The sequence below is a fragment of the Rhamphochromis longiceps genome, linkage group LG12 (genome assembly GCF_057381845.1).
Source record: "Rhamphochromis longiceps isolate RC_006_pf linkage group LG12, R_longiceps_female_GT1.1, whole genome shotgun sequence".
NCBI classification, from domain to species: Eukaryota; Metazoa; Chordata; class Actinopteri; order Cichliformes; family Cichlidae; genus Rhamphochromis; species Rhamphochromis longiceps.
In genome coordinates this window covers 36,450,137-36,471,456 of record NC_140568.1, presented here as the reverse complement: position 1 = coordinate 36,471,456, position 21,320 = coordinate 36,450,137, and the positions used below count along the sequence as shown (strand labels likewise).

At 36.6% G+C, this 21,320-nt stretch overlaps 1 protein-coding gene across 1 annotated transcript in view; it reads right to left on the bottom strand.

The window, feature by feature from the left end:
- The window catches only part of LOC146657803 (transmembrane protein 132C), a 296,469-nt gene that overhangs the window by 214,088 nt on the left and 61,061 nt on the right, over nucleotides 1–21,320 (bottom strand). The gene's annotated exons all lie outside the window — the stretch shown is intronic.

The window sequence follows — 21,320 nt, the reverse complement described above, 5'->3', positions numbered from 1 at the left end:
AGAAAGTAATATTAAATGAATTCTAACAACAGCTTATCAAGCTTAAACGTGCTGCTGTTGTTCAGCCGCTGGTTTCCTCTTTCTGGTGCAAAGTGGGCCAAAAACAAACAAGAGAGACGGAGTCGCGACAGAAAAGCCGATCAGCTGATCATTAAGCAGTTTCATGAAGTAGCGGCAGGAGAGAGAGAGAGAGAGATAGGCACTTGCTCCATATATCAGTTGTTAAGCTTAACGTGGGAATGCTTTACAAACATTCAGAGAGGAACTTACACACTTGCTTTACTTCTCTCTGGGATAACTTCCTCGGAGATGAAATGCTGGTTTGGTAGCGAGACTACAAATACACACAGCCGCTGTATCACGTGACCACACTGCTCCGACGTGCTACGGTTATGAGACGAGTTACGCCATGTCGCAAGTTTTGTGAGGTGCTTTTTTGATATTTAATGGATCGGATTACATTTTTTATTTCTCGCCGATATCCGATCCAGTAATTTAGGTCAGTATCGGACCGATACCGATACGTAATATCGGATCGGTCCATCTCTACTTTTGTTTACTTGAAACAAGCTGTACAATAATACAAAACTGATTTGGTTTTTTCACCTGTAGAGTTTCCAAATTACGGAAGCCAGTTAGCGTGATAAACAAATAAAGTAAAAGTTGTTTCAAGCAAAACAGAGCTATGAAGAAAAGCGTCTGTGTGTGTCAGGCCAGGATCTTCTGGCTGTGAATAAAGGGATAAATCCATTGGGCCTTGGTGCCATTCAATTCTATCCTTCAGTGGTCCACAGTCAGTGAGCCAACTTGTAAAAGCTGCTTATAAAAGAGCTAAAGGACTTGCAGCATCAACTGACTTAATGGACCAATAGGAACAAAGTAGCAAGGGAGAGTAGAGGATAAGAGTGGATTGGAGAAGAAAAGAGAGGAAAGGAGAGCAGAGCAGACCTTTGACAAACCCATCATTGGTTACATTTTTCAATTTACAAACATAACTAAGAGGAAAGTTTAACTTAATTACAATCTACTACCAAACCCAACGACTATCTGACATGCACACAAGAAAAAATATGCACAAAACAAATTATGTCTATCTCCAATTACATTGCACACAACATAACAGAAACAAATTCATAAACAAATTCTTCAATGTCAAGGTTTGCACCCATCAGTCTCTTGAATCTAAGTTCAGCTTTTATAGCTATCCCCATCATTTCATTTCTCCTAGTGACCCAGATGCTCCTGTGAGCCCAGCCTATTAGAAAGTTAATCAGACAAACCATCCTATGTTCTGTTGCAGAGTACTTTGGACCAAAAGTACAAATACTGTCTTCTGATATAGCTGCTAAACCAGTAAGCACTGCTGTAGCAAAGAAAAAATGGTTAGCTAGTTAGGGACAGCCAATCCACAGTTGCTGCAATGTTTTCTTAGCCTGACTAGGCAAAAAAAGGACTGTTATTTTAAATCTATATGTGTCACACGTTTGCTTGTAGCTTCAACAGACATGAATCACTACTCTCCCATGGAGATGTGCATTGCCTTTTTCTGTGGGAGGTTTGTACAGAGACCTCCAGCTGCCCCTAGGAGACAAACACAGCGCCAACACACCTAACCACCTTGACTCCTGGACACCAGCCAATGATGCTTTTGTTGAAGACTTGCACAGCCACAGTGTACAGAGCCTTCTTCATCACCTCTGACAATGCACACAATTCAGGTGTTTGAAAAGATAAAAAAAATTTTCTTCCTCATCCTGCTCCTACATGTGGCACAAATGGACAATGATAATAAAACAGATTGGTCCCCTTCAGAATGAGTCCCCAAGGCTTCATTAAGGAGATCAGGAAGACCTTCTTCCAGCAGCTTCTCCAGACATCGCAGAAAGTAGAGGTTCATCACCAATATTATCATTGAACTGAGAACAGTCTCTTAAAAATAGTTCTCAAAGTAGGTGAAATGTCTATGACAGTAAGGTCTAGAATAAAAAGGAGCCTGTGATTTGCTTGGCCTTTTACTCCATGAAGTAGCATGGATGCCATTTTAAACCAAGACAGTTGCTGCTTATGACAGAGATTGTACTGTGTGGTTGGGAGGCAAAATAATGTTATGTGCCTATGAATCTTGATCAGGTCCTAGATCCCCTCTATTATAAGTAGAAAGAGCACAGTAGACATAGTCCAGGGGCATCCTCAGAAGAAGAATATTTTTGTTTTAGACAGACACATTTTTTTCTGCTTAAGAAAGAACTGCCCTGTCCAGCTTATTCCCGATTTGGCTTCATTGTCTATTGAGCTGTGTGTTTCCTGCGAAAGGAACACATCAGTACGTTTATTATCTATTAGCCCTGCTTGCCTTTCTCCATCTCTTTCTGTTCTGATATTTACATTTTCTACTCTCAAAATTTTCATACAGACCAGAGAAAGAAGAAAAAGAGGGCAGTGAAAACCTTCCAAGAGAATATTACCTTTGTGCTTCACCCTTGTGACTGTATGTGTGCTTTTAGAGGAGCTTTCAGTGATTTTTCTTTTCTGAATTTAGTCAATATCTTCTTTACACTTAAGCCTTTTTGTTTACTTACTTTATTTACTCTCCTTCATATTTAAAATAGAGTTCAAAATTGAAAAAGTCTTGACTTCCAAAAGGACCCATTTAAAATGTAATGGTTTTCCTATAGGGAACATGACTCCTGATGCTCATACTGTGATATGATATCTGAGAACTGTGACAAAGAGTCATCTTTGAGCATTTATCCCATTTGATCTAAATAAATGTTCATTTTCAACATTTATGGAGCTCAAACAGCCAACATTTATTTGAGGTGCCAGGTGCTGGTTGTGTCCTCCACTGTTTGTTGCCATGCTATTTGGTGGTTGCTGTTTCCAGAACTACTCATGCCCTACTGTTCGCCTGCATCACTGACGGTGAGCTGGTGGTCAACAGCACCACTGTGAGCAGCCTGCTGCTGCTCATCTGCATCACTCGCTTGAGCCTGCTGCTCACCTGCATCGTTGTCCACACCTTGGATTTTAATGGAGATAAAAGTCTCTGGCTGACTTCAAAACTGTCCAAACATTTCATGTTGCCCAAGCTTGTATAAATAGTGTATAAACCATGGTTGTACTTAACTTTAAAACACACTTTCAGTGTCTCATTCAAGTTCAAATTCAAATTCAAATTTTATTTGTCACGTACACTGTCATACACAGTACGATATGTAGTGAAATGCTTGGACAACTGCTCGTGACCTAAAGAAAACAAAAAAGGAAAAGGCTATGAATAAGATAGGAAATAAATATGAAAAATTAAAAAGGGTAAATCTAACTAGGAAGGAATAAAATATAAATTAAGGTTAAAAATGAAATAACTGTACAACACAAATTAGAATGAAGGGTAAATTTAACTGGGAAAGAATAAGATAAAATATATAAATTAAAGTTGAGAATAAAATAACTGTACAACAAAATACACAATATAGAACTATATAAGAATGTATGAAGAAATATAAATAAATATATACACAATAACAGCAGCTGTACAAGTATTAACCGGAAATGAAGAATATAGTGACCAGTGTTGTGCAATCCACAAGTTCATAACTTCCATAAGTTTCTGAAAACATGCTATATCTGGTGTCTTTCAGAACTTTCCAAACTAGGTCAATAGTTTTTCCAACAGTTATTTTGGGTGGGGGTGTGTGAATGGGAGACACTAGACATTGTATTCTGCAACGAAGGCACAACAAAGCATCCAAGAGGTTTACCAACAAGCGAACTACATGTTCCTCTCAAAAAAATACAACAATAGGCTTATTCATTTGAAAGCCATATATGACCTTTTCATGGGAAGCACCCAACAGAACCACCTTGACAGATAACTTTAGGGGAGCCACCAGTTTAGCCTCATGTCTAACTGGCAGCTTAGGCAAACCCTAACTCGGGAGAGACAACATAATTTGAAGAAAACAAACAGCAAGCACAGGTTTGTTTGTTAAACTTGCAAATCAATGAAATATAAATCTCTTGAACTTGTCTTAACTTTCTGTATAGAAAAAAAAAACATCTTAATGTCCCAAATTTGCTTAGCAGTCCCACACACACTCATTCTCTGTGTAAGTGTGTGTGTGTGTGCAGTGAGGTAAGGTGAGTCGAGGTCTTTGGAAAAGAGAACACCAACAATGAGGGTAAGCTGAATGTCAGTTAATGAGGGGAAGAAAAGAAAAGGAAGGACAAGCATGATGGCAAGACAACGATATGACCTGACGAACTGAAGAAAAGTGAAGGTGGGAAAGGGGAAAAATGATAAAAAAAAAACATGTCTTAGCATCATAAAAAAACAATAACACAAATATGGACTGCTTTTCATGATAGAAAAAAAAAACCCAAAATAAAAATTCAACATTGGTATAACAAAATATTTTACATTCTTATCAAAAAAACACAAAGAAAGGGTCAAAGACAGATGAATGAGGAAGTAAACTAATCACTGCAGTCTTGTGAAGACCAAGACTGCAGAGTCTGATTTCTATGAAAAGAAATCAGACTCTGCAGCTTCTAATCAGGAGAAGTATCCTCAGCTATCCAAAGCCTCCTTTGTTCATTTATCTGAGCTTTTGTGCTGCCATTGATAAGAAACTTTGTTCTTTCACAAACCTTATGTGTCTACCAGCAATATTATCTGACATTACAGGTTTTTCGAAAAAGCTAAAACTGGTTTATGAACAAAATTCTGCAAACATACAAATGAAAACGAGTAATGTTGCTACGACAAATGAGGAACAATAAACAGCAATGAACATGTTTAAAATATAACTTAACTTTACCACCTGTGAATTTAATGTGGATAACATCACCCATAATCAGTCAGAAATATGCGTTGTTGTTTTCAACGGGAATGATACAGTTCCAGGATTAATGACGGTTCTTCATCTAAATTGTTCTCTGGATGTTCAGTAAATATCGTTCCAGACTGTCTGATCTATACTGGTTTCTAAACATTAACTTTCTCATCTAAAAATAAAACCAGACAGTAACAGGATTTCCAAACTGGCAGAGTTTGAAAATAACACAGATAATTTGATTTAGTCACAGGAGTCTCGTATCATTTCCAAGCTAGCGCAGAATTACAGCAGTTTGAGAATTAGTGCCAACATTTCATTTATTTATTTGTGTTTAAATAAACACAATAATCCTTCATGTCTGGAGACAGAAAACTGTTGCAATATGATCTGAGGCATGATCACAAAATTCTGTTTTGTAAATGCATAAAGGCATCCCTGAAGTAATGATGGCTGTGGCATAAATTTAAGCTTTTCATCTAAGAGCATTTACTTCCACACACAACCTATTTTACATAAAAAATATTTTATATTTTTTTTAGACAAAAACTGAAGACTACACAGTTAGGTTTAGGAAACAGTTATGTTTTGTATGAAGTATGTTTTCAACTAAATTATTAAAAAAAAAAAAAAAAAAAAGAATAGTTTATATTGTATTTGACCAAAAAGTGACTGAGTTTCCATTTGATTATCTGACATTTTTTTTCCTTGGTACAAAACAGTTTACAACCGTTTCTTCACAAACCTCGGTGTGACAAGGTTTGTAAAGATGGGGTGGAAGGGCAAAAAATCATGAACTACATAACAATACTGAAGATGAGTTAAGCAACACCACCATGCAACTTCATTTGCAATAAAAAAAAAAATCACATGTACCTTTGAAGTAAATCAATAAATAGTGTTATATCCTGTTGCAGTGCAGGGCATTCAGTGGCCATGTAATTGAAGCCCATTGATTTCTGCTTTCCGCAAAGTGCCACTACTCCTTACACCCGTTATAATAAAGCTTTATTTAAAAGGTTGAGGATTAATTGCTGTGTTACAGCTACAGTAGGCAGAAATCTAGGAGAAAAAAACATTAGAACTGGAAAACAGATAGCTACTCCTCTGTCCTAACCCACCAGATGGACAAGGACATATATTACACAGAACACTTTTCTTAAAAGTGATGCACTTAATTACTCCCAGGAGAACATCACACTACTCTTTACATTAGTATCATAATGTGGTTGTTTATGTCCTAGATGCAGTTTCCACTTTACCAGTGCAGTCTTTTCTTTTTTGTAGTAAAATATGAATAAAATTTCCATATCCACGCTGTAGACTCTTCACTGCGCTGCTTATTTCCCCCTATGACAGACAAAATGAAATCAGCTGATTGTTAATACACTGAGAACCAATAGGCAAGCAGACTATCAATTCCAAGGAATTGAACTAAGGGGAACTGGTTCTCTATCAGAACAGACAAGATTTTCAAAAAGCGGGAAAAAAGGGTCCCTGAGTCACTGCATGAGTTTATTTTCCTCTCAGATCCCTTGACAAACAAAGTAACTGACACATCCAATTTTTAGACAATGGCTTTAGTAGTAGTAGATATTTTTTTGTTGAACTCTTTTTTCTTAAAATTACATTTCTATACAAATGAATGTCAACAGCATTTTTTTTGCTGGAAATGTGTCTGTAACTGGATTACATTTTCTATAGACACAGAAAAATGCATATAGTTAATGTAGCCTATTCAAAAAGTCATATCAATATTTAACAAATTAGTATCATGTTCACATACAATACATTTTTTAGCCAAACTATATATACATATACAATTTGGCAGTGTAATATTAACATCGGGTGACTTTTTCATCTTTGTTTGGTTGTGTTTGGGCAGCATTTGAACAAACATGTTCTGGTTTAATAGAGGAAAAAAGTGGACTCATGTAACCATAACTGCAAACTGACATCCAGATGCAAACCTCTGTCTCTGGCGCAAGAATATCTCATGTTTAAGTATGTATTTTTATATCTTTATCCATTTTTCCATTTGAAGTAATGAAATGTAAACTGACATACCATTACAGTCCTTTAGTTTCATATAGAGTACTGTAGTTTTCATGTAGAAAAGTACAATGCAACTGTATGCACATTTATTATTCATGAACTCTAACTTTATAGATCAAGCAGCTCATGTATTTTGATTAACACCTTTCTAGAACCATAGATTAGAATCGTCTAATGACAAAACTGGCTGTGACTCAAAAAATAAAATGTGAAAAATGTCCTGTTTTCCAACTATTGTGCAGCATGCTCTTGTAATCCCCCACTAATCTGTTTACAACTCTAATCTGGTTTTGCCAATCTGATTAATGTTCAACAGTTAATTACTGGAATGGAGTGTGAGTAATCTGACTGATGTACTAATCAGAGGATTATTACACAGTTGACAGTTACCTCCTTCTCCGTCTCTCCCTGAGATTCCACTCTGTGTATGCACACAGTTTTTACCTCATTTATTCTCAATTTTGCTGGCGTGTTTTCACTGTTGTTTCACGGTGACTCTTTATCTGCCTTCCTCTCTCTATCTGCACTCGTCCCTCTCTGTCCCACATCACTCCGCTGTCATCAGTCTCACATTCCTGTTTATCAGTCATTCTCTGTCTTATAGCATCGATCGCTACAGAAGCCACACGAGGACAAACTTAATTAACTCTGACAACGGCAGTTATTTTTATCGCTGTATCTAAACACATCTACTCATGCACACTTGCATCAAAATCACCCACACCTATCCACACACCTACTTAAAAGTATTTCAAAACCCCACTATTTCTTTTTTGTTTTGTTCTCTTGGTGGGGAGGATTTAAAAAAGTCTTTAGTGGGCATTTCAAGATTGTTCATCACCTAAATTTTGGAAGTAAAATTGGACAAGTCAGATCAACTCTACATGGAGCGCACACACACAGCACTCAGCAATCAACTTTTAAGAGATATTAACTTCCACTCAAAATACACATTAACAAAGTGGCTGACTAACAAATGCATTTTTTTTTCATCCTTCCATCCCTGTGAAATTATGGATGCACACTCACTTGTCGACACTTGCAAACTTGCATGTTGACACTTCAGTCTTCATCATCATCTCACCTAAGGTCATCTATCAAGCACACAGCTGTGTCAAAGTGCGAGCTGTTTATGCAGAGGTGTGAACTAACAGCTCACATTAGCCTGTCACATGTTGAGATTCTGTCTTGCTGACCCTTTTGTCTTTTTTTGTATGGCTAACATGTTCACGTTAACATTAATCTTTTAAAATCTACCATTTAATGTCCCCAATTTACTCATTTTTTATTCTTCTGTTCATTTTAGAAGAATAAAAATGGCAAAAATTAGCTGAGCCATAGGCGGATGTGTCCGTATACATGCACAGCAAGCAAGTGTGAAAGTAGGAGAAAGGGCTTGTACATTATTAAAATCTAATAGAGATTAGCCAGGCTATCTTTGAAATTATTGATATATCAATAGAGCACAGTTAGTTGGGCTTCTAAGCTCCTTGTATCCCTGTATGGATTACATACAAATTATCTTCATGACTATTATCATATTTGAGCATCCTATGTACTCGATAGTACCATTCAACTTTTAAACCAATCTTTGAATCTTCTCTCTCATCAACCATCCATTGTCTTTGGATGTATCTATTCAGTTTTTCCTCCTTCTTTTTCACACATTTCTTTTCTCTATCTCCATTGTTTTAATTTGAGTATTTTTCATAACAATACCATTAAGGAGAAATATAATGGCATGACAATCTTAATTGGCATATTTACCATAAAACGTGATGTTTGCTCCATTTGCGTAATGTTGAATATATCAGTGGTAATATGGTATTTAAGTATCTAATAGAAGGGATAATGCATATTTATTTATATAACAAGTAATTGTTTATAATAATTCTAATTTGAACAAAACCATGAAAATAAACACTGTCTACAGTAAAGGAAGGTTGACATAAACGAGCCCCATATTTAAACAAGGTTCTTTAAACAAAGTCAAGAAAACAGTCTTAAAGAACTGCTGTTGAAGTTCTATGATACTGATGCCACGTTCATCTTAATGTACAATATTATTGTGATCTATGGGAGACAGAACAGACAGACTTGCCGATTCTTCAACCTTTCCCCAGCACATAATAGTAAGTCTGCTGCTTACTATTATCCCATACATAATTTGTTTTCATTCTTGGTCTCTCGCCGTTACCCTTTTGTTATTGTTGCAGTAGGTGAGGCTGTTAGCTTATACATGTCACCCTGATTATGTGGCCTGATTGTAATTTTTGTAATGTTTGTTGTCACATGTTGTTGTGATTGTCTTTATGTAGCAGGTATGTTGGATTAGGTGCGTTAAAAAGATTTTCATATGTGTGCTTCTATAAGATAAGATAAGATAAGATAACCTTTATTAGTCCCACACGTGGGAAATTTGTTTTGTCACAGCAGGAAGTGGACAGTGCAAAAGTTATGAGGCAAAAATTAGAATACAATAAGAATAAATACAGTACACAACTGTACAGAATAGAATAAAATACTATATACAGTAGAATAAAATAAAATAAATATACAATAAGATAAAAATAGAATACAAATACAAATACTATATACAACTGAGTAAAAATACAACGATGACAGAAAGGATTATTGCACTTAGTATTATTGCATATGTATGGATGTGTATATACTGTACTTTAAAGTTTTTATGATTGTTAGAAAAAGAGAAAGCAAGTGCAATGTATGTGCTTTAATACAGGCTTGAATGATATACTAATAAATAGTGCTACAATAAAAATATTCCAGCAACCAACCTGCATGACTCTCACCTGGATAACTTACACAGTCCTGGCTTACTGTGAAGACCAGAGGAAAACAGCCCTCACCCTTGAGTGAAGAATAAGGAGAGAATGCTAAGACTCAAAACAAACACCCATTGGCAAGTTGTCTCCTTTTAATCCTGATTTTCAATGGCTGCACAGAGTTTGAGCTATTCTTACATTACGGCTTCATTTATTGACAAGGCATGTGAATTAACATGATGGACATGACAGACTGTATAAAAGAAAAGCAAATATCTACGAAGTTCTACTTCTTCTTATGTTGACTGAATGCTGAATGCTTTTTTTCATTACGCATAGCTCCATGGTCAGGTCCCCCGGCATCCTACTGAGATAGGGAAGGCATGACCAAGTGATGAAGAACAGCAGTGTGGGTCAGCCTACACACACACACACACACACACACACACACACACACACACACACACACACACACACACACACACACACAAACATATATATATACATATACACATTTGATATATAGTCATCTTAGCTGTTACTTATCCACATTCTTTCTATCTCTTGATTTACTGATTTATTTAAGGATTCCTTTATCCATATAACATCTATGCTCATATAATGTAGCATCTCTTCACTCTACCTATAAATACTGAAACATTGGTGACTGCTTTAAATTAAAAACTCCTGATTCTGTACTTTATCTTACTGAACTGAAGCATGTTGGCACTGTGCTCTGTTCAGTGATTATAGTGGGGTTTTGTGTTTCATTAATTCTTTTTTTATGGTGTGTTCTTAATAAAAACTGAATTAAAAATAATTTATTTCTCAGCATGATAGGTTTTGATTTAATAAAACCAAAACCACAAAATCTCGTGAGCATGTAATTGGATGACACATTAGATGTGATCCTTAACAAATGACACGCTTTTACTTATTATACAATTTTTAGATTGTGTTTTTGTTTGTGATTTTAATTAACCATTGAAATTAGAAGTGAACACCCACCAGATGGTGATATGTGGGTGTAAAAAAAAAAAAAACCTTGTCTACTCAAGTAGTGACTTTGGCAGGCAGCCAAGCTCTATTTTAAAGGCGGTACATGTTGAGATGAAATAATATAACTGATTAAAGAGTGAGTTTGGGCTACCACTTTAGCCCATGAGCAAACTAAAAGTGTAAAATAGAGACTGATAGTGAGAAGGTTATAATAGAAGAATGGAATAAAATGGCAAGTATATACTATGTTGATTCTCAAGTTTTTTAAGGTTTTTTTTCTTGTTGTTTAAATTGGTTTCCTGCCAAATCTTTACAAAACAGGACCAATTCCTGCAGACAAAGAAAAGAATAGCACAGAAAACAAAAGGTCTCCCTAAACTCATGAAAGAAGTGGACTGCATGTGGAATAAACTGCTTTTAGTGGTGCACACCCACACTGCTTCCTGTGGGACTCACTTTTAACTGGCTTCTTTCTAAAGGTTAAACACAAGCAGCCTCCAACCAGGACATGAGAAGGGAGGGGCAGAAGGGCACACAATGCAGACTCCCTTTATTTTCCTCTTTTAAACCATTTTTTTCCCCTTTTGCTTATGAACATTTAGCTTTATTTGTTTGCACACTCTCCCATCTCTAAATATAATGACACATAGAAAAAGATATTAATGTAATTACCCCTCGAGATTCTATAAATAAAGCTGATAAGAGAGTACACTATGACACAGATCATAACAAAACCACATAAATGATCAATTGTCGCAAAAAAAATACTGTTTAAAAAATTATCATAATCAGTAATGATTTAGGCAAGAGTGTTTGATAGCAATGCGGGACATTCTGTCATTGTCACTGTCCCTCGGGCTATAGCACACTGGCACATACTGATCAAAGTGGAAACCTCTGAAAGCATGATTTTTTTTTCTTCAGCCTCAACAAGGAGAACTTATTTTACCTTTTCCCAAACTATATTTTACATATATCACTGAACTTTTTAAAGTCTACCTAAAAGAGATATTATTTTTTATTTTTTGAGGTCATCCAGTTTGAGAACAATTTGTAAACAGTCTCAGCGGACTAATGCATCCATCAAAATCATTGCTACCTGTTGTCGCACCTCAATCATTTTGAGGGATTCACTTATTCATACATACAGATTCATAAAGAGGTCATACCTATGAATAAATTCAAGACATCATGGTTTGGCATACTAATAATGACCTCGGTTGCCTGTCACCAGGTGATACACGTCAAATAGTTGCAGTGTTTGCCGTCTATCCCTAAAGCACTTTCCCTACTTTCATGCATTTTTTGCTTCTCCACTCACAATATTTTGGTCAGTAGCACTTACTGTATCATTTGAAGTAGTGTATTAGCATAGGCAGTACATCTAAAGCATGCTAGAATCAATTTACTTGATTAAAGGCTTTATTTAGCTGAAAAAAGTGATAATAAAAAAAATGACTCTCTCTCCCACAAGTTACACTGAGATGTTTTCAATTATAACCCACATAATTACCCTTCAAACTGACGTTCATTTAATTAGCATCACTGTTAGTTGTGGCTCTTTGCTACTGCAAGGGAGTTTTTAACCTACTTCTTGTTCTCTCCTGTGTCCACTGTGCAGATACACATTAACATCAGACTCCCCGCTGTGTAGCTCACCTTTGGGTAATTTAGCTTGATAAAATATTGTTGTTGTTGCTCTTTGGACTTGCTGACTGTGCAGCGTTAAGCCAGGAAGGATTCTTTGGCTCATTTAAGAAATTGATAGTACAGTTACATATTATCAGACTCAATAAAACAACTGAATATGTAAAATCACAAGAAAATTAATTGCTAAGTTCTCTTAAGTGCCAAGGAATGGTGCTTCACAATGCTTCCACAATGATATATCAAATCAATTAAAACTATTTGAAAAATGCTGTAAGTTTTTGTTTTTTTTTAGTAGCTGTTCCCTTAGATGGTCTTTTTTTCAGCAATTTGTGGCTGCTGTATGCTGAAATAGTTGCATCAGCTGCTGTAGTTTGCAAACTGTATTATTTCCTGAATGCACAACCATTCCAGACGTTCAGACAGGTAATGTTGTTGTACCTTTTCCCACCCCTTCCCCTTCTTTTTTGGCCCAGCATTACAGTCATTAAACTTCATTACAGGGACACTCGGTGCTTACACAGAAGTGTATTCATGTGTGTGCACTTGGGGGGTGGATGGGGGGGTCAGAGTGAAGGATGGGGTGCCACTTGCACTTTACTGTAGTCAGCACACACACACACATTCATGCATTTGCAGGAAAAACAAACAAACAAAACGAGCACACTAACGCTTGCCGCATTGTTTGCAAGTGTGTGTTTACTGTGCTACGTGTATTTGAGTAAGGTGCAGGTCAACTTCACAGGCATCTAACTGGTAATCTTTGGGTCGCTGATCTTTGGACTTTGCATGTGTATTGAAATGGCTAGAAATGTCCTTGTCAGTGAGAGAGTAGCTGTTATGACACAACACATCTTCTAGAAGTTAAAAAACCCAAATGGTTCAAATTAGACAGAAGCTCATGACCATGTGCCACACCCCAAGTAAATAAAGTCTATATATGTGTATACATACACTTTAAATATGCACTTGCACCTTACCAATCCAGGTAGTCTCTAGGAATAAACTATGGCCAGACACTACCTGGACCTTCATAGAATTTCCATCACGAGACATAACAAAGAAAAACTAATGCAGGAGCTTTTTGGCTTCATAAATGAGCCTTATGTTTACTACTCTTTGTAAACACATTTTTTTGTTTTGTTTTATTGATATGTTCCCCTACTCATTGTAGCCATTGCTAGTGTTTATTGCCCTCATCTTTAATTTAGGTTTGATAAGTACTGTGGACCAAAAGTATATAATTATCTGACATCTTTATCTTTGGAGCGTATTTTTTTAGATCCTTAGATTTAGATTACGGTTTTGTTCTTTTAAAGACAGACACATAGTCACAGATAAATGTGTAAATATGGCAACAACAAAAAAAGCTCACAGGCACATATGCACACCTAAAGCACTCTTTTCAATCACACGTTGCTCTTTCTAACGTCTCACCTTTTCCTGTATGTGACGAAGGCAGTGATCGGTCTCACTTGTCACTACAGTGTCTCACCTGCAGGTGTGATGATGTCACTTACAAGTAACAGCTGTTTGATTATTAAGTGAAGCTCAGTGCATGTTAGTGTGTCAGGCTAGTTGTTAACGCTTCTCTCGCGTTGATCGTTTCAGTCCAGTTATTGTAGACGTGGAAACTAACTTGAAACCTCACAGCATTTCTCCCATTTGTACGAACAAATATCACTATGTTAAGATGTATTTATTTATATAATTTTTTTGTGTATATATTATTATTTTTAATGTACTAACATAAAAAAATAAACTGAATAAAGAACAAACAACTGAAACAAAGTGAGAGGCTGATGAAGGTAGTCCACGTGTTTATGTGCATTTATGTCTGATTGTGTGTGAGTTGGGATGTGACACTGAGCAGACAGTGGCAGTGGAATGAATGTATAAGTGACTGATTAGCATAAAGGCTCAGGAAACCAGCCGTCTCTACCTTTATTGCTTCACTCTGCATTCATTTCACTCCAACAGAAACCCGTGTGCACCCAAATATAAACAAACATTAATAACCCAAAGGCTTTTTCACCCTTATTTTAATAATGCCATACTCTGTAATTCTTCACAACAATATTTATTCTTGAACAGAGAGCGTGAGTAAAAAGTTTGTATTTCGAGATGCCAAATTTTATGTGTGGGGGATGGGCAACGTATGAAGCTGAAGTTCTTCAGTGTGGAAAGGAAAGGAAAGGAAAGGAAAGGAAAGGAAAGGAAATATTGCATACAGCCAAGAAATGTTCTGGCATTACAAAGAAAAGATCCAAGCAATGATCGATATGTCGACATTAATTTTGTTATCCATGTTTCTCTTTGGAAGCAAGCCTAATTTAATAGACCTATACAACAAGATCAACCTTTGAGGCAGCCAGACAGACAACTGTCAACACACAATAACTGCTCTTTTACTTAGAGGTTGCACAACCTAGGCAATATGATATTAATAGTTGGATGGCTTCAATTTGTCCAATATTTTGAATATAAGTCAGTGTATTACTAGCTTTTTGTTTGACTCATATTATTATTTGGTTAAACATCTCATAGGCAACAGTGTATAAGTAAAGTATGTTGTTTAAAATTTGGCAAAAAGCTTAGGTTTTGAACTATGACATCGTAAAACTATGATTTCATTTAGGTTTTCTAAATGGGCATCTACTTTTTACCAATATGCTCTTAATCCTTAAATACTGTTGAGGTCAAATATGACCTTTTTTAAACATTTGACAGCAGTACAATATCCTAAATGTCATTCTTTTTGTCTTAAAATTGGTTACTTTTCCAAAAGTGACCCAAAAAACAGAAAAATCTAGATATTTTAAAATTGGTGAATTAATTAAGGATTAATTAATGTTTCCTTAATAATGTCTAAATAGACATTTAGTTCTAAATTCAACACAAACACTTATTATGAGGGAAATCTGGGCCTGGGGTAACAACACTGTGAAGGAATAAAATATGAAAAGTATGTAAGAGTTAAAAGAAACAAGTAACAATGCAGCTGACTTTGGAAAACACTGAATGATTTAAGCAAATCATGATTCAGTTATTTAATGTGTGCACACTGTTTTGCGGAAGTTTGGGTTTGTGTGAAACCGTTTCCTTTACTATTGCTGTTTTATTTCATGATGGACTAGAAGGAAGTAATATTATACCCACTATTTGGTTGTCATTCTAATTAAAGTGAGTCTCAGCATGCCTTGTAAAGTAAAGCCTATACCTTCTGTATTCACTGATAATCCAAAGCCAATATTCAGTGTTTGTTACTTGGAGTTCATTAAACTGGAGCTAAGAAAAAGCTACGCACTCAGATCATATCAACCCGAAAAACAAGATAATCACTTCCCCAGCCTTTATAGCCTTTATCTACAGAAGCTCCTTTTGTCTTTTATTGCTTGCGTCTGTATTAGCAGAGCTAAACCACATCCTCAAAACTTGGCCACATGCTGTATATACATTTATTCCCTTGCTCAAGTCACATTCCCTTCGATTCACTGTTTTCTTTTTTCTTATTTTAAAGTGCCTCCCAACCTCTTTTTAAACTCAACTTCATCCCACTAACTATCACACCAGCTATCTCATTCTTTCTCTATCTCAGCTCCTGTCACACCTCCTGCCTTCACTCTCCTCCTTCCCCTGTTTCTTTCTCATGTAATCCTATCCTATCTTGCAACAACAAGCTGGTAATCCTACCCTTCGTTTTATGTATGCTCACGCACATACAAAAGGAAGGAGACACACAAACACATGCACATGACACATCCTTGCGTGCTGGCACAAAGGACAAATACTCAGTTAGATACTGTCACAACAACACAAAAACGCTCCCACCTACGCGCAAAATCACACATAGTATGCACGCGCTAACAGAAAAATGCACACACAGCACAAATGCAGCGTTATTGTGTTGTCAAGTCATCAGATATACTTGGAAGAAACATGATTTCTGATTGGCTCTGAGCCCGGTGGAGTGAGAAACAGGAAACTAGCTAACATTAATTAAGGTAATCGGAGATCGGTCAAGCCGCATAAAAGGCTGTGCTTGTTTAAGAGTGTGTGTATGAAGTGGTAAACCTTTAGCTCAAATATCATTCCTCTTGTTTAAAAACAATTAGGGCATTGACCTATTCGGGTTTCTTCTTGTTTATTCAAAACTTCACAGGCCTCTCGAGAGTGTCAGTAAATTGTTTTTCTGGATGATCAAAAGTATTATGAATACAGATCTATATTGTACAATTTGGTAAATATTTAAAGGTAATAAAATTGTATGGATTACTGCATCTTACAAAGCCATTTTCTTACTAAGTGTTAGATGGGGCGATCAATACTTCTCTCATATGTGTGTGATCATCATCGGGCTGGAGCAAGAAATGATGAGGCAGGTTTAGCTGCATCTAAAATGTTTAATCTGTCGTCAGGCAGAAATGCCTTTAAATCCTTTTAATGATGTGAACTGCGAAAACAGACACGACATGAAACAAGTTTGTCTTTTGGCTCATAGAGAAACGTTTGCTCAGGAAGGGTTTTATTAGTAATCTATGAATATCTGCAAATATTAATAGAATTTATTGGAAAGCATGTGAGTATTTGTCGACTTAAAAATCAACTTTATGACTTGTTACTGTAGATATGAGAGATGAAACGAGACAGAGAGACAAAGATATACTAGGCTATATCCTCCCAACCCACACACACAGACTTAAATTATTAACACTAAGGATCTGAGAGAGAAAATTAAGGTTAGCCATTGGTTCTGTTAAATGATTCAAAAGCAATTTATTTCTCTTTTGTAGTGAGACTAAGAGAGAGGCAGGGATAGCTGTCTTGTCCTCCATTTGAACTGAAAACTAACTGATTTAAGAGATAAAAGTTAAGTGTTAAAACTCTTCCACCAGAATGTACTGGGTGTAGAACTGATTCTATCCTTTATTTCTGTTTTCCTGCTATAGAAGTATAAAAATTGCATACGTAAAATCACTTGTATGTCATATATGTGTATTTTGGAGTCATGTTGTTTGGATATGAAGACTTTTATGTTTCAAAGAAATTTAAATGTAGAAAGCTTTTCATTAGTGTTTTAGTGTCATTTTGGAAAGCTGCAAAACTGGCTGTACAACAAAGGTCTGAAAAATCTCTCCAACTACTTTCTTTCCATATCTGGATCAGCGTTATTCTGGATTCTGAAAGTCTTAAATTCGCTGTCCTCTAACTTCTAATTTCAACACACCACACCTCACACGCATCACATATCTATCAACCTCAATAATACAGGGCATGCAGGCATGTAACTTGAACATTTATGAGTATAGGACCATGCATTCTTAATACACAGATATATCTATTTTGAATGTGGGATTTCCTGCATTTATTAAATACTCTGCTGTCTCTCTCAGAACATATGGTGAGGAAGGCAGTTGGAGCTGGAAGGTCACTGACAATCACAAAAAAGGTTTTACTTCACAGCTTAGAAGAAAAGGTCAGTGGAAGGGATGCGATTTCAGCTCCAAAACTTGACCAAAGGAAACAATTTTTCAAGCTTTTGGGCTTATACAGGTTTGAGTTACACATACTAGATATTATTTCATGTTAGCATTTGCAGTTTTAACTCTACTAAAGAGTTTATTTAATCAGATATTATTTAAATTACTGTACTGTAAGACTACTTATTAACTTACAATGACACATTAATGGGCAGGGTTAATGTAAATAGCTGATGTAGCTTTAGGCTTAGCATACTTTAAGCAGCTTTCAGTCAGTCATTACACAGCAAACATGAAGCTTAGTTCCAGGGCTTAAAAGTAGACAGAAGTCACATTATCATTTATCTATCCATTTTCATCTCCCTCTCTCTTTCATTGCTATAGTTTTGAGGGGGAAAAGCCATTATCATCTATCCATGTCTGCTTCTATTTCCATGTCTGTCTCATTTCATCATTTTTCCCTCTTCCCCGATATTCCCATGGCTTGGACTGAAATCCCATTTATTCATACATCTATCTTTTTTCCCCTACACTATTTCACTCTTGTTCTCCGACAAACCATTTGGGTCTTTTTCGTCCTATGGCTGAAAAGGATGTTATCTATTTCTCTATGTGCGCCTCCACCTTTCTATCCATCTTTAACTCTTTTTACACAGTGGAAGTGAAAACGGTTTTATGATGGCAGCTTTGTCACTTGTGATGTCCTTGTTTTTGAAAGAAAAACACATTGGTTTATATATTTAGCATAACATTTAACTATTCAGAAATGCTATAAACACAGATAAAGATAAAGAAGATTAATACAATTACCGATGCCTTTTTAAATTTTAGTGCAATACGTACAATAGGCACACAAATTCCCATTTTCAGCCACCATCACTTTTGTGCTCTACTCACACATTAGTGTTAAGTAATGCAAGTTTATTGTGTTAAAATTCAAATGGATAATTAAAAAAAAGAAAAACCTGCTGCAGCTCTTTTAGCACAGCTGACAACTGTTGAGCTGTTAACCCATGCTTGTTTTCTCTGTTACCGGAGGGCTTGTTTTACTAAAGGACAAGATGTACATGTAACAATACATGTGCGGTTTTTTTCCCCCTTTTAATTAGTGTTTGTGTGCAAGGCACTGTGTGATCACTTGTTTCAGGGCATCGTCTCAATAATTCACAATCTTCTCTTGTCCAGAGGCAGCATGCGTTACATCCGCTCTCTATTCAACAACTTGTGCATGTGTTTTTGCATGAACGTCTACTTTCAGCTCTGTGGAGTATATATGCATATGCATCAAAGTGTATGGTTACCTATATGCGCATGCCTCTTTGAGTTTGTGAGCCTAATAGTGTGTCTGACAGCATTGTATTACATAACCCTTAATTATAACTCGGGAGAAAATGTGACAGCTTGTGACCTAATCCTTAATACAAGCATTACATTTGCACAATTCCAAGAGAAATGTGCATGTGCAAGTGTCAGGGTGTGTAATTTGACTATACCAATTAAACTAAATGTGACAGTGCTGCAAACAAATACTTCAGATTGGAAATGTGATGACTTGATAAAGACACAATGGTGTTGGCTTTCCAGTGAGTGTTCATGTCCCAGTGCAATATGGGAAGTGGCAAACAGAAGTGTGTGTGGTTCTTTAATTGTGTTGAATGACAGATCTATTACTGCAAAGGAGTCCATTATTATCAACATTAAGAGGCCTAGCGGAAGCACGCAGACATTCACGCAATCCCTATCATGCTGTGTGATTAAAGCTGACTAACGTGGTTAATGTGTATGAGAGTGTGTGTGTGTGTGTGTGTGTGTGTGTGTGTGTGTGTGTGTGTGTGTGTGTGTGTGTGTGTGTGTGTGTGTGTGTGTGTGTGTGTGTGTGTAAGTGTGCATATGCTCAAAAAGGAGTACAAAAGCTGCCACTTGGCTTTCAAGGCACTTGCTAATATGGCTTGTAAAAGCTTTTCATCTCATTTCTCTACATGTGCACCTCTTCTATCTCTCTCTCTCTCACACTCACACACACACACACAAATATGTAATATTGTGCCTATGTCTAGACTAATGAGCCAGCTGAATCACATAGAAGTAGACTTACCCACCATCTTCACACACATGCATAATGACAACTTACCCTCTCTTTACACTTTTATCCAGACTTTTAACATTCCATCTCTTAACTCTAACACTTTAGCTTTCATCATTATCCCGCTATCCTTCCTCCTTTTTTTTGCCCATCCATCGTATTTCTTCACAATTGGTCTTCCAAAATCCACTTTTCAGCTGAGGTTGGAAATCTACTTTTCAGCAGCAGCTTTCTCGCTGCAGAAAAGTAGCAAAAGAGCTGCTTCTCTCTTGTTGAGCTGGGAGAACTTGAGAGAGAAGCAAAGAGTGAGATGGAAAAAAAGAGAGAATGAGGAATCTGGTGCGTACTGCTGTGATTTCCCAGCACTGTTATTGGACAAAAGGCCCGCTGTCTCCCTTTTGGATAGCAGCAAATAAGCTGATTAACGCAATGCTACCAGATAAACTGCCAACAGTGGCCCATATACTGTATCACACTGTAAGGAGGAGGCAAGTGTTGAGAATCATTTGGTTAAATCATGCTGCTGATTGGTCACAGACACCACTCTTAAATCAAACGCAAACAGTCTCTTGTTACTGAAGCATTTGTATCAGTGCTTTCACTATCCTGCCTCTCTACTATATCTTGGCGCTGCTACATCACTTTGGGTGCAATAATTCAGAGTGACATCCATCAAGAGCCTGTAGTCATCTACAGCGATTAGATGCAACACTCGTCTCCAGCCTATAGCCTGTCAATCAGACGTAAGGCAGCATGGGCCTGTAGTAAATCAGAAGAAATATACAACAGAGTGATTTGTAGAAAAATATATGTAGGGACAAATTATACAATATATCCTAACCTAAAATACTGTTTTTCAAATGCAACCATGTCAACTAAAAGCAGTCACCATGGTGAGTCATTATTAACCCTGCGTGATCTACAGGATATGTCATGGCAAGCATATTTTTTTCCCTTAAGTTGGCAACAGTGGATCCACCTTTTTGGGTGGACATCAGGCTTGAGCGTCTGCACTGCCTGCAAAGCGCTTCAGCCCTATTTTGGATCCTGTAAATCACATCTTGCCTACAGCTTGGAACCCCCCTATTAACTTTCCTTTCTCCTTCTTTCCAGAAACCCTAACCAGACCCTGAGTTTCCTTGCTTTTTTTTTCTGACTGTCACATTGTTAAATAAACTTTCTGTTAACTGCTGAGCAATTTTCCTTACTCTGAGTTTTGAGTCCTGACTTCCTGGCATCACGGCAGGATAATAATAAATGTAACAGTGTTGACACAATTTTTTTTTAAACTGTTGTGCCTAATAAAAGAAAGAGTTATAATTCCACAACAAAAGGGTCATTCAACTCTATGTGCTCCAAAGATCTGATATGAAAAAAAACTGTGGAATGGGGGAGCCTTTGATCACACTGTTTTAGCAAGAAAAGTTTTTCCAGT